General features: G+C 36.8%; 1 pseudogene; it reads left to right on the top strand.

Annotated features, from left to right (window-relative positions):
• Nucleotides 1-355: 355 nt before the first annotated feature.
• Nucleotides 356-6,793, top strand: LOC124723167 (annotated as a pseudogene).
• The last annotated feature ends 479 nt before the right edge of the window (nucleotides 6,794-7,272 follow it).

Here is a 7,272-nt window from a genome sequence, read left to right as displayed (position 1 = left end):
GTCAATCAGGGTCTTACTGTGCCCATATACTCTTGTTGGGAATGAGATCATGGGGAGCAGATTGAAGGTTAACAATAGTGATTCTAATAATTTCTGGTTGCTATTTTTTGTGAGTAAGTTTATGTTAAAGTCACCACATACGATGACATTACTACTGTTTCTATAAAGTTTAGTAAGAACTGTTGCTAGCAGAGAGAGAGAAATTTTTGAATGTCTCCCATAGGTGACCTGTAAACTGTTACTATGTTCAGGAACTGTGTTTTAAGCTCTAATTTGACTGCACAACATTCAAACTGCTGTTCAATACAGTATTTAGATACACTACTGACCATTAAAACTGCTACACCAAGAAGAAATGCAGATGATAAACGGGTATTTGTTGGACAAATATATCATACTAGAATTGACATGTGATTACATTTTCACGCAATTTGGGTGCATAGATCCTGAGAAATCAGTAACCAGAACAACCACCTCTGGCCGTAATAACGGCCTTGATACGCCTGGGCATTGAGTCAAACAGAGCTTGGATGGCGTGTACAGGTACAGCTGCCCATGCAGCTTCAACACAATACCACTGTTGATCAAGAGTAGTGACTGGCATACTGTGACGAGCCAGTTGTTCAGTCACCATTGACCAGACGTTTTCAGTTGGTGAGAGATCTGGAGAATGTGCTGGCCAGGGCAGCAGTCAAACATTTTCTGTATCCAGAAAGACCCGTACAGGACCTGCAACATGTGGTCATGCATTATCCTCCTGAAATGTAGGGTTTCGCAGGGATCGAATGAAGGGTAGAGCCACGGGTCGTGACACATCTGAATTGTAACGTCCACTGTTCAAAGTGCCGTCAATGCGAACAAGAGGTGACCGAGACATATAACCAATGGCACACCATACCATCACGTCAGGTGATACGCCAGTATGGCGATGACGAATACACCCTTCCAATGTGCATTCACCGTGATGTCGTCAAAAATGGATGCGACTATCATGATGCTGTGAACAGAACCTGGATTCATCCGAAAAAATGACATTTTGCCATTCATGTACCCAGGTTCATCATTGAGTACACCATTGCAGGCGCTCCTGTCTGTGATGCAGCATCAAGGGTAACTGCAACAATGGTCTCCGAGCTGATAGTCCATGCTGCTGGAAACGTTGTCAAACTGTTCGTGCAGATGGTTGTTGTCTTGCAAACGTCCCCATCTGTTGACTCAGGGATTGAGGCGTGGCTGCACGATGCGTTACAGCCATGCAGATAAGATGCCTGTCATCTCGACTGCTAGTGATACGAGGTCATTGGGATCCAACACGATGATCCGTATTACCCTCCTGAACCCACCGATTCCATATTCTGCTAACAGTCATTGGATCTGACCAATGCGAGCAGCAATGTCGCGATATGATAAACCGCAATTGCGATAGGCTACAATCCAACCCTTATCAAAGTTGGAAACATGATAGTACGCGTTTCTCCTCCTTACATGAGGCATCACAACAATGTTTCACCAGGCAATGCCGGTCTACTGCTGTTTGTGTATGAGAAATCGGTTGGAAACTTTCCTCATGTCAGCACGTTGTGGGTGTCACCACCGGCACCAACCATGTGTGAATGCTCTGAAAAGCTAATCATTTCCACATCACAGCATCTTCTTCCTGTCGGTTAAATTTTGCGTCTGTAGCACGTCAGCTTCGTGGTGTAGCAATTTTAGTGGCCAGTAGTGTGCATCTATAACTTGTGACCTAATAGTATTGTATGTGTAAATTGCCACTCTGCCTTGTCTTAAGTTGCTCCGACAGTAGGAAGAATCAATTTTATAACTATTTAAATGTAGCTGATTAATTTCTGTGGCTTCCAAGTTTTGTTCAGTTAAGCAGAGCACATCAGGAATAATTCTGTCTGTGTCAGCTGTTTCTTGCAGTGAAATCAGCAGCTCTTCTTTTTTATTCAAAAGACTTCTTATATTCTGATGAAATATTTTTAAACAATATAGCTTGTCAATTGTATTCTTAACTAGTTCCTTAATGTTAGTTTTCACACAAGTTATATTATCAAAAGGTACAACATTTACACTGTGCTCTCTTCTGTTCTTTAGCCTAAAAAAGACCTTATTGGAGTGTTGGCTATTACTGGAATGTGTTGCTGTGGAACAAAACCACTATATTTCCTTTCTGTGGTTGGCAATGAAACAAATTTTGTCATTACTGTTGAATTTCTAGTAAAACTATTGCCTGTGCTTCTTTCAATTAGTTTTTTGTGCTAGGAACCTTTTCCCAAGTCTGTTCAAATGAAGCCCATGTGAGGTATGCTCATCTACTAAAAGCACACACCCTCTTTCAGTATCACCTAAAGCATTAATATTTATAGCAATAATTTTCTGATTGAACCTCCACATCCTGCACATGAATAATATTTTCTTACACTATGTCAAAAATTATTTAATTGCTATTAGTCTCTTATGTATCAGTATTTACATCAACAACTGCCTGTGCTAACACTAGATCAACATCAATAATACGTGCGTCGAGAATGTCACTCATTACTTCCACACACTCTGCTTGAATATCCTTTCATGTGTTAAAATTTGTGTTAATAGTTCTTTCACTTATCCCATATCATCAGCCTCTACTTCATTGACTTCATTTGATCACCAAATAACTCAAATTTCATATTAAAATTTTCTATTACATTTTCCTTTTTCTCTAATAAACAGTTTTGCACTGAATCCACTTCATTACTTACACTTTCCATACTATTGTTCTATTCTGATTACATACTGTCAAAACACTCTCTGATACTACTTATCTCACTATAATATTAGTTTATTTTAGTACACGTGCTCTTTTCCTGTATTTTGATTCTGGCTTTCAACTGTCCCTTAAACTTTTTTATTACCAGCTCTAAATTTTCCTTTACTGACATACCTGGTGTTCTACCCAACACACTGTCTTTTACTTTTAACCCTTGCAACACCAAAGGGGTGGAAGGGGAGGTATTTTGGCCCACTTCTTGAAAATATTGTTATCTATTCAGTTACTTTATATTTTAGAATTCTGGAAACTTTTTATTGCTTTTAATGGATTCTTTTATCAGATTATATAAATGTTTTAAATTTTTCAATTAAACTTAGCGCAGAAATTTAAGTCTTTGTAGTAGATGTCACTTTCCCCAGTGAGTGTCATAATTAAAATTATCAGGTTCAGGACATTACTTGTACATTAATATCTCTTTAAAAGGTATGTTTGTGTAAAACGTAACAACAATTAATGAATTTTACATTTTAATTTTTTTTACCTTGGGCATAAAGTACAGTCCTGTAGGTAGCACACATTACTGATACTGCTGAGAGTGCGCTAAAAGATATTTTCTGATTTTGCACCCTACTTACACATGAGTATCTCTTTGAAAAGTATGATTTAATGTGAGTCAACAAAAATTAACGAATTTATTTTCAATTTTTTTATAGTGGGCATGAAGTACCCGCTTGGCCCCCCTCCCACTGGTTATGCACATTATGGAAAATGTGTTGGTATTGCTAGGATTTAGTTGTTTATTCTGACTAAAATGATTGATCACAGTGAATAAACAGGAACATGTTACCTAGTGTTGTCTTTATATTGGATGCTACTGTCAACTGTTATTCCCTCCCCCCTCTCCACATCATCTGCTAGGCACATTGTATATTGCCACAGTGTCTCAACTTGCTGTGTTGTTTATATCTGTGCTGATCCATGCTGGTTGGCTGCTGTGCCCCAGGACATATTGTTGGTCGAGCTCATGCATCCAGTGGCAGTTTCAGAATTCACAGTTTATACAAATAGAGGGATGTGATTCCCTTATTTTGCGAGTCTTATCACAGTAGCAATGAAACTTCATTGCAGCATGATGTACAGTGACAGACAATGAAAGTAGCAGTGCACAAAACACAACTGATAATATTGTCACCAGAATTTATAACACAGTCCCATAACTGGAGTTTGCAGATCATTAGCAATTTCAAGTTTAATATTTACTAGTTCATCCAAGATTTTAAGACAGAAACATATTACACAGTTTCATATTCTTCATTTGTTGCGTGTATTAATTCAGGGTACAGAATATAACCTTAACCGACACAGAATTATGAAATGCAGACTTTAACAAAGACTAACATATAGATGATATTCATGTACTGGTCAGTCACTAGCTTAATGTGATCCGACAAAGAGATGTTACCTGTATGATTTCCAGGTGCAGACTGCCAGTTTTGGTGGAGGGGTAACTATTTAGACTAGTGTGGGAACACAACGTGAATCCTGAAACTACATAATGCTTTGAAATTTGGCTGGTTTAGATGTTCCTATTCTGCATGGATTCTAAGACTTTACTATTCTTTGGTTTATAAAAATGTTTCATGTTATTAATTTTCAAAAGCATATGGAACATTTTTATTACAGGTCGTCTGAAATCCCCTAATTACGAGTATGGCAACAACCTTAAAATAAATATATTATGGTCCAAAATTATTCATATTCTTAATTATTAACTGAATTAGATAGTGAGAGTGTTGTCTGAATCAGAAAAGATACAGCAATAAAATTATATTGTCAAAATTCAGAATCTTGCTGTTATCGAAGCATAATAAGTGATCGACATTTTGAGGGTCCAAACCTTCTATGTCAATTATTTTGTAAGTTAATTGATTACAGGTAATTACAGAACATGTTCTGGAAAGTGGGAGTATCTGCATTTGAATGAGTGGCAAAAATACCTCCTGCACTGCTGATGAGCTCAAAATGTTTTTCAATCATATGCCATTATCATAAATTCATTTATCCATAAGTTTTAGTTCCTCATGTTTATATTAAAGCCAAGTTATCATTGTGATCAGGAATATAAACAACTGAAATATATGTTTGAATGAGGTTTTGCATAAATAACATTTTGACATATTCCCATACATATAACCTGTTATGTGTGCAACTGCATTAGATACACAATGAATATCTGAAAAAAAAATTTAATTATTCTTGAGAGTAGATACGTAAAAGTGTGGTTAGATTCCAACTTGATACGTCTCACCTTCAACTAAGATAAGCAGTACTCTTTGTAATGTTAGAGATGAGCTAGGTCTCTGAAAGCCAGGCGTGTATCACATCCTGTGTGAATGTGGCAAGTCTTACGTTGGGGAGATCATCAGAACAATTGAGGAAAGATTGAAGGAACATCAGTGACATACCCAAATAAGACAACCAAGTAAATCAACAGTACTGTTTTGAATATAATCATAAAACAAAATATGATCAGACCACTATTGTTTTGAAAACACCAAGTTTCTATGACAGTATAATTAAGGAGTGTATCAAAATTAAGATAGCGAAGAACCCAATAACCATGCATTAATTAACGGTTGGGGTCCTGGTCCCAATTTGTTAAAATCTTGCTGGCAATCACATCCACTGCAGCTGGAAAATGCTGAGAGAATTCATGTTTCACCAAATATTGTGAGTTCTGAAAAACAAAACAGCATGAAAGGGCACACTGCACATCAAGGATTGAACTTTGCTATAAATAGCAGCCTGAGGTCAACTATAGTTCAGAGTTTGGTTGGAGTCCACATACCTGAAGAGGAAGGCTGAGTTGATCATAGGGGTATTGTCAATATAATGGAAGCAAGTCAGCAACCTTTAAGTACGTAAATGTCTGTATACAGTTTCTGATTGTGTAAAAGCCATGCATGTATAAATGCAACTACTATGACTACTACTATTACTACTACTATTACTATTACTACTAAATGACCTAAACAGATGTTAAGCAGAATTGGTGAAAGGCCATAACTTTGCCTACCATCCCTTCAACTTTAATTTCTTCTGTCATCTCATCTCCTATCCTTACTTTTAGTTGTTGTATCATACACAGTTTGCTTATCAGTCTCCTTTCTTTCCAGTTAACTTCAAACTGCTTCACAATACCTAAATACAATCAAACTCTATTAAAGGTTTCTTCCAAGTCAACAAAAACGTCTATCTTCCTCAGTTATTTGTAACAGTCCAATTGCATCTTTTGTACCTTTATCCCTTCTGAAACTGAACTGTTTTTTCATCTTATTTGCTCTCAATGATATGTTGCAATCATCTATTCTTTATTCTTAGTAGAATTTTTCCTGAACTAGGTATCAAATATATTGTCCTATATTCCACACTTTTGTTAATTTCTGACCTCATATGTAACTGTTTGTGAGTGTTGTGGTTATTCACCATGCTATTGTTCTCTGTCTTTCAGATTTACAACTAATTCCACAAGGGATTTAATTACCTCTAAGATTCATTATGAAACAGGAAGAACTACCACCAGGATAGGGAAAACGTTTGAGCAAGAAATATGGACAGTATTACTACTATAATAAATTTACTAATGAGAGCCAGTGGAATCCTCCAAGCAGACCTGCTGCCCCAGTACCAAGCAGTGGCCCAGAAGAAGTTGAATGCAGTCATTTGCTTGTGAAGCATAAGAACTCAAGGAGGCCGTCTTCTTGGAGAAAGAAAAAAATTACACGCTCCAAAAAGCATGCACTATGTCTCATCAGGTTATTTATTGAGTATATAGTAACAGGAGTGGCATCATTTGCAGAACTGGCACAGAAGTATTCAGACTGCAGTTCAGCAAAGAGGGGTGGGTACTTGGGCACATTTGGTCGAGGTGTTATGCAGGAACCATTTGAAGAGGCTGCATTTGCTCTTAGAGTGAGCGAGCTTAGTGGACCAGTCTACACCGAATCAGGGATTCACATTATCTTACGTACGGCATAGGAAGAGCAGCTGTACATTGTGCACAGAAACATAATTTTAATCAGAATATATTACGATTGTAATCCTGCTGGACTATGATGTAAGCTGTGAATGAAATGTAATAGTTTATAAGAGTGACCTCAATTTTACTTGTGTAATTCGTTAATTCAAGAATATCATAACAAGATTTTGTAATTTGAGGGACACCATAATGATTTTGAAAGGTAAATGTCGCTTTGATGTGGTTCCAAGGTGTTACTTCAAGGGCATGATTCCAAAAATATTGAAGCTCACATTGGGTTTGGGCTTAAAAGCATTTTTGTAACAACATTTTCTTGCAAAATTTGCATCACTATTGCTGTTAAATTCAAAACAGTACACTCTACTTACCTGAAGTGTTTATTATATTCAAATGAAAAATACAGAATTGTGAGCAAGATGAAAAGAGATTGCATTTATAAATAATAAAATATGATGGTATATTTTAAAGATTTATTGGC

The sequence above is a fragment of the Schistocerca piceifrons genome, chromosome X, assembly GCF_021461385.2.
Source record: "Schistocerca piceifrons isolate TAMUIC-IGC-003096 chromosome X, iqSchPice1.1, whole genome shotgun sequence".
NCBI lineage: Eukaryota > Metazoa > Arthropoda > Insecta > Orthoptera > Acrididae > Schistocerca > Schistocerca piceifrons.
This window is presented reverse-complemented; position numbering and strand designations above follow the sequence as displayed.